This window comes from Callospermophilus lateralis, chromosome 3, assembly GCF_048772815.1.
Source record: "Callospermophilus lateralis isolate mCalLat2 chromosome 3, mCalLat2.hap1, whole genome shotgun sequence".
Lineage (NCBI taxonomy): Eukaryota > Metazoa > Chordata > Mammalia > Rodentia > Sciuridae > Callospermophilus > Callospermophilus lateralis.
In genome coordinates, this window is record NC_135307.1 from 89,838,537 (window position 1) to 89,846,644 (window position 8,108).

Below are 8,108 nucleotides of genomic sequence, written 5' to 3' on the forward strand. Positions count from 1 at the left end.
TGCTTTGCAAGTTTTCCTTACAACCTCACATAGGGTTTGATGCCTGGCTTAACCACTTACAGCTATGTGGCCTTGGGCCCATTACTTAATGGCCCCTGTACTTTCATTTCCTTAATTGCAAAATGAGAAAAATAGCAGCTGGTATGATGGTATACACCTGTAATCGCAGCTATTTGGGAGACTGAGGCAGGAAGATTCCAAGTTCAAGGCCAGTCTCAGTAATTTATCATAAACTCTGTCTCAAAAATTAAAAGTTTAAAGGGATAGGGGTATATCTCAGTAGTAGAGTGATTCTGGATTCAATCCCTAGTATTGCAATTTTTTTTAAATTTTTGAAAAGGAAAAATACCAAACTTAAAATAATAGATTAAAAATAACAGTTGCTGTGATAATCAAATGAGGTAATGTTTAGCACAGTGGTGGCACATAATAAGTGGGTGAAACAGTCTGCTACTAATTTTATTATTATTGCAAGTAGTCTGTGATATGTTCCTTCTTGTGTTTTTGTTGTAACTGCTCTACTTTAAGCTGTTATCATTTCTGGCCTATGTTATATAAATATTGCAGTTTCATTTTTATCTTGCTTTCAGAGTCTCCTCATACCATCCTATAGGGCTTTGCCAGACTGGTCTTCCTTAAACACCATACAGGTCTCCAGGTCAGAATCCATAATGGCTCCCTAGTACCTATGGTATTCAACTTTTGGGCAACTTCCAAGGCACTTGAGAAATCATCCTGCTCAGTGACATCCAAGTGTAGTGTAGTGACTGGGGACACAGGCTCTGGGGCTCCATCACTTGCTAACTATGTAACCTTAGATAACTGTGTTCCTTTAGCCATTTCAAAATTCAAACTCTTTGTTTAGGCTGTTTCTCAAGACAGCTTTCACTCACTGCCCTCTTCCTAAGATGACTTCTGAACACTGTGGGTGGGGGAAGCTCACATATCCTCACAGGGACAGGAGCACAGGCCTCCACCTCCTCTCTAATCTTGGATGTCCTGTGATCTCGTTTGGCCCTGCTGTGTTCTGTGTTGGCTGCTGAGGTTCAAGTTGACCCACTTTCTCTGAAACTCATTCTGGACTCCTCTTTCTTCCACTGAAGTTCATGTTCCCTCTTGGTAGTTTCCCTTAGCTTAACCCCAGGCCTCCACACTAGTTATTAAGAAACTCTGGTTCCATTACCTGCCACACACAGGCTGTAAAAACTATGGTGCTAGTTCAGATCTTCATACTCACAGCAATTTCTGAATTATTCCTGGTTGGCCCCATATTGCTGTGGTGCCATGTTGATTATGGAGCCTCTCTGAGCAGTTTACAGTTTCCCCAGGATTTGCCCAAAGAATTGAGAACTAAGTCCCTGAACTGGGAGTTACCTAAATCCATCTGGATTCCTCTACCACCATTTACTCTTCCTCTTCAGAGTTATAGAGATGGAGAAGGGAGGGTAAGAAACCAGGATACTCCTAGATTCTTGCCATATCCCTTTCTTGTCTTTCTCTTCCAGGACCAGAAGGAGTTTCAGCTCATTTTCCCATGTAGACTGTCCTTTGTTGAACCCTGACACAAAGAAAAGACCACAGACTCCAATTTTAGATCAAATAAAGCCAGCTTGTATTTGTCTACACAAAGAGAGCTAATCAGCGACTCTCTCCCCTAATGAGAGCTAGAGACCAGCACCCCCAGCTCTTCAAGAATGAGATTTATAGCACAAAAAGTTGCAAAAGGGGAGGTCTTGAGAACTTACAGATAAGGGGATTTTGACAAACATAATACAAAGGCAGATAACAGGTTAATGCTCTACGTGGCATGATATTTCAAGGTAGGGAATAAATTCAGATCCCAACATCAGAATTTATGAGATGCCGCTGAGGTTTCAGAGAGGGTTGTTATCTGGTTGGGGGAGCCAGGATTTATTATGCTCCACTAAGGTTTTAGAGAGGGTTGTTATCTGGTCAGGGAAAGCCAGGCATGGGTGAGTTCAATTCAAGGCACGGGCAGGAATTCCAAACAAGCTTAGAAATCTCAGTAATTTATAGTAAAACAGAAATTAACTTTTCATGACTTTGTGACAAGATGGCTCCCAATCATAAGATGGAAGTAGGCTGGGTTCATCACCTTCTCTTATGTCTTCCCTCTCTTCTACACCTCCTAGCCTAGTACTACTGGCTAAGGGAACCAAATAAGAATCATCAAGAAGGCAATATATACTACCTTTGAAATATTTCAAAAGCCTGATCCTTATTTACCATCTGATAAGTGTTTCTTTTTTCTGTTCTGTATTTTATTCATTCTTTCAATATAGGCACAAATGCCATATTAACTTTGAGGCATTCTTTATCTACTCCAATCAAAACATATTTTTCTAAGAACCATCTATGTAGTTGTGGAACCTCTTTGCACTCAGCTCTTTATCTGGTTTCTTCTGACTTGAAGACATTCTGTTCTACTAATTGTTCTCCAGTTGCTTTGGTGCATTGGTTTTTGGTGGTTGTAAGCTTCTTGAGGGTAGAGACCATGTTTCCTCCCACAAGATCTTGCACAGTGTTAAACAGTCCTTAGAAATGGACTGACTGATTAAACTCTAGGGACAAACTGCTTGGGGAAGGATGTAGACTCTTCCTCCCTATCTTGTCATGTCTTGGGTTAACTTATACTTTTATTGAATGTCTCACATTGTGTTAAATGCTCTATTGACATCATTTTATACAATTCTACCATCAACTTATAATGTGGTGTCATTATAGTAACCATTCAACAGATATGGAAACTGAAATTTTCCAGATTTTAAGTAATTTTCCCAAGATCACCTGGAAGTAAAGAGTAAAATCAGGATTCAAACACAGGTCTGTCTGACTCCAAATTCCATGATCTTAAACTACTACTTGCATGCCCACCATTGGTTCAATTGTCCAGGGTGAGCTTTTTCACAATTCTTTCTAGTTAGGCCTTCAGGATAGTAAAAGTTAGCTCAGGTTACCAGTGACTACAGATTATCTATGCTTCTCAGGTTTATATTTTACTTCTCACCAATCCTGAGTAGCAGCATTTTCATTCTCCATTTTAATAATATTTTTCCCCTGTAGACTCCCCCAAGCTAATTTTGCAGACCATATTTCTCATCTTGTAAGAAAAGGGCATGCAGAATATTACAATATCGTGGTGTCCTAATCTTAATATCTTTAGGTTTTTGGAATTATTCTTATCAAGTATAGGCAAGAGAAGGTAATCAGTGGTTGGTTGAGGAGATTCATCAATTCTAGGAATTGGCATGCAGATACTGAGCAAGCAAGAGTCATGCAAAAGAGCCATCAGCCACTTGATTCTGTCATCCTGAAGTTAATGTTCTTTATGTTTGTGGGAGAAAATTTTATTCATAGTTTGGAAAAAGGGAAATAATGTGACCCCAATATGATCAGAAAAATCCTAGAAAATGTTTTTAAATAGTAGATCTTGCGGGCTGGGGATGTGGCTCAAGCGGTAGCGCGCTTGCCTGGCATGCGTGCGGCCCGGGTTCGATCCTCAGCACCATATACAGACAAAGATGTTGTGTCCGCCAAATACTAAAAAATAAATATTAAAATTCTCTCTCTCTCTCTCTCCCTCTTTCTCACTCTCTCTCACTCTTTCTTTAAAAAAAATAGTAGATCTTGCTTTTTCTAGCATTTCTACGATAAGCACTGTGACTTATATAATGAATAAGAGCTATTAGGAATTTTAAATGAACTGTTAGATAGCACATAGCAGGATACAGAAATTTCAAGTTGCTGTGTTTTCTAGCTGAACCCATGTCATTGAACTGACACTGGTGTGAGTCCAGGGGCTCAGCTGAAACCTTAACTGGAAAAAAAAAATCAAAGGAAACTGGACTAGAGTGTAATTTACATGTTCAAGTCACAGTGGGGTGGACCTTCTTTCTTATAAAAATGTGATTCATATTCTGGCATTCTAAAACAATGCAAAAAAAACAGGGAGGAAGAACATTGTCAGTAAAGGAAGGGAAGCATGAAACAGGGCTGAGTACATAAGGAAGTAGGTATAGTGTCATATAAATAGGATGCCAAATGAGGGGAGATGGTGTGCAGAGAGACCGATTACAAGGGATAACCTTGTGAGATAGTGAATATGGGTTATTTACCTCTATCTCTATCCACCAGATATCTATATCTATCCACCAGATTAAGGAGGAGGCAAAGGAAGAAGCAGAACTAAGCATGGGATTCCTAAAAGCTGGTATGTATTATCACATCTGTTTCAAAGCTTTCTCTGCTGCTACTCTCCCCTTTCCCAGGAAGGCAGTGGCATGGGATTTACTATATTGAGGGGGTAAGAAAGGTCTGGCTTTAACAAGTGAGACACCCTTGTTCAGTTCAAGTACTTATAGAGTGCTAGGTATTGGGAATACAAAGATGAATAAGATACTACCCCTCTATTGTCTTATATAACAAATAGGAATAAAAAAATTAAGTAATCAAAAGAGAGGGAAAAAAAAGATACTACCCCTGACCCCAAGGAACTTCAATATGGAGAAAACATGTTAAAAAAACAGATTATAACACAAATGAAAAATTCAATATGGATATTTACAAGGTGCTATGGCAATACAGAAGGGCAGCATATTTAAGTCTGAAACAGGGGAGGATTAGAATCAGGGAATACTTTGCAAAGAAGCTTTGAACATCAAGTAGGAGTTGTGTGAACATGAATAGGACAGCATGGAAGTAGGATTATAGGGGCAGAATTAAGAGTCCAGGGAGGAAGAACATTGTCAGTAAAGGAATGGAAGCATGAAACAGGGCTGAGTACATCAGGAAGTAGGTATAGTGTCATATAAATAGGATGCCAAATGAGGGGAGATGGTGTGCGGAGAGACTGATTACAAGGGATAAGCTTATGAGATAGTGAATATCCAATTCTAGTTTCTGGAAAAAAGCTGCTAATAAAGAATTACACAGTATATAAGATAAAATATAGAAAAAATGAAATCAGAAAAAGACAAGACAATGGGTCTGAATAAAAGTGGTTCAAAGAGCCAAGAGCCAGACTTGGGCTGTGAGGATTTGGTTCTCCTGTTCCTCAAGCCACAGTGTGTGTTTCCAATTCATCCATTTCCCACTCCTGAGTTTGATTTGGATATTTATAGAAGGAAACAGAAAAGGTGACTGAATGCACAGGACAAGAAAAAAGGCTATAGAATAGGTATTTAAGTACTTGGGTCTTCATTTGCATGTTTTATAAACATCCAACATACACAACCTTCGGATCTCCTTCCACACAAATCTGTGATACAGAAAGCCTCTTCATCTGGGTTGTCTTTGAATGATAATTGTGTGTCAATGTATGTTCAAATTGATAATTATGTGTCAAAGTGATAATTATGTGTTGATGTAGATTCAGTGTAGCAAAAATGACCAGTCAGATGAGAGGTGTTGACAGTAGAGGAAGCTATGCATGCCAGAAGGGGGTGGATGAGAAACTTTTGTTCTTCCTCTCAGTTCTGCTGTGAACCTAAAACCACTCTAAAAACTAAAGTCTGTTAAAAAAAAAAAAAAAAAGTCAAATGGTATCACCCAATGCCCTGTACAACTTCCCTTTTTCAGCCAGATTAAAATCTGAAATTCTTTATGAATGGCTTCAGAAGCTTTGCTCCAGCTATTCTGTCTGTCTAAAATACTCTTTCCTAGTAATCTACTCAGCTAACTCCCTCAGCTTCTCAAGACTTGGCTAAAATTTCACTTCACTAAGAGAGGGACCCTATTTACCTTATTTAATATTGTAACACACTACCTCTACCCATATGAGCCGCTGATATCCCCCTTACCCTATTTTACTTTTTTCCCAAAGTCCTTATCTCTTTTAATATAATATTCAATGTGCTTATTAGTTTTATTGTTTAATTTCTTGTCTGCCCCCATAAGATGTAAATTCCACAAGGGATTATTTTTGGTTCACTGATATAGCTGCTTAGAACACTTAAGTGTTGAACAGATGAATGATCAAATATCTTCAGTTGAAAGTTTCACTTTCCTGTATTCAAATCCCCCCTACCCCCCCCCCCCCCCCGCGCGTTTTTTTTTTTTGTTGTTGTTTGTTTTGTTTTTGGTACTGGGGATTGAACCCTGGGGTGCTTTACCACTGAGCTACATCCCCAGTTCTTTTTATTTTAAGACAAGTTCTCAATAAATTGTTGATAATCTTGCTAAATTGCAAAGATTGGCCTTGGATTTGGGATTCTCCTGCCTCAGTCTCCCAAATTGCTGGGATTAAAGGTATGTACCAACCAAATTTTACATTTTTAAAAAATATTTTTTTAGTTGTAGATGGATACCATACCTTTATTTTATTTATTTTCTTTTTTTATTATTATTTGTTTCACTTAGTTACACATGACAGTACAGTGATCTTGACATATCATACATTTGAATCAAATGGGGTATAATTACTCCTTTTTCTGAGTGTACAGGTTGCTGAATCACATTGGTCGTACAGTCACGTATATACATACAGCAATAGTACTGTCTATTTTATTCTGCTGTCCTTCCTATGCCCCTCCCCTCCCTTCTCTCTACCCAATCTCATGTGACACACTTCTTTTTTTTCCTTCACATCGTCATACATGTAATCTGTATAATGATGAGGGTCTCCTTCCATCTTCCATGAAATTCCCATTCTCCCTCCCTTTCCCTCCTTTTACCTTTCTTTCCTATCTAGAGATAATTTTCTTCTCATGCTCTTCCTCCCTACCCCATTTTGAGTCACCTCCCTTATATCAGAGAAGACATTCGGCATTTGTTTTTTGGGGATTGGCTAACTTCACTTAGCATAATCTGCTCCAAAGCCATCCATTTTCCTGTAAATGCCATGATCTTGTTATTTTTTTAGTGCTGAGTATTAACTCAATCAACAAATGGGCCAAGGACCTGAACAGACACTTCTCAGAAGAGGATATACAATCAATCAACAAATACATGAAAAAATGCTCACCATCTCTAGCAATCAGAGAAATGCAAATTAAAACTACTCTAAGATACCATCTCACTTCAGTAAGAATGGCAGCCATTATGAAGTCAAACAAGTGCTGGCAAGGATGCGGGGGGAAAAAGGTACACTCATACATTGCTGGTGGGACTGCAAATTGGTACAGCCAATTTGGAAAGCAGTATGGAGATTCCTTGGAACACTGGGAATGGAACCACCATTTGACCCAGCTATTCCTCTTCTCCGACTGTACTCAAAAGACCTAAAAACGGCATACTACAGGGACACAGCCACATCAATGTTTACAGCAGAACAATTCACAATATCTAGACTGTGGAGCCAACCTAGATGTCCTTCAATGGATGAATGGATAAAAAACAGTGGCATTTATTTTATTTATTTTTATGTAGTACTGGGATCAAACCCAGTGCCTCACGCCTGCTCGGCAAGTGCTCTACCACTGAGCCACAAGCCCACCTCAAATTTCTCATTTTTATTATATGGCAGAAGCTAGTATTGAGAAACTGAGAAATAAGTAAAATGCACTTTAATTCCTTCACTGAATGACAAATAAAAATCTCCCCTAGGGCATAACCTTGGAGAGGGGAGACAGCTCTGTGAACTTTTCTTCTAAGAAGACCCTAAGGAAGAGAGGAATTAAGAAGATGACACATGTTGTGTCAATCTGAATCTGATTAAATAGCTACATGTTACTAATAGCTACTATATTGGACAGTGTAGCTCAGATCTAACAAACAGCCATTACAATTTCTAAGCCTGAAGAGGTTAAGGAAAATGATCAACTTCTGACATTTGTAGCAATGCAGAATTAGAGCACTATCTTACAGCACGGGACTACAGTATGATAAAATTTTAGCCTTTGAAGAATGTTGCTACCACCAATCTGCAGAGTGGCAGGGGAAGGGCTGGGAATACCTGATTCAGTCTTTCTGCCCCTATTCCCCTCTTTTAGTGTCTCTGACTAACAGGAATACAATAAAAAACTAGAGGACAAGAGAACTGATTGATGCAGTCCATCAAGGTAAAGTGGACACAGAACATAGGGATGGATAGATAGTGTAAGGTAAAGTAGATCTGGAATAAAACATTATTATACCATGTACAATATGAA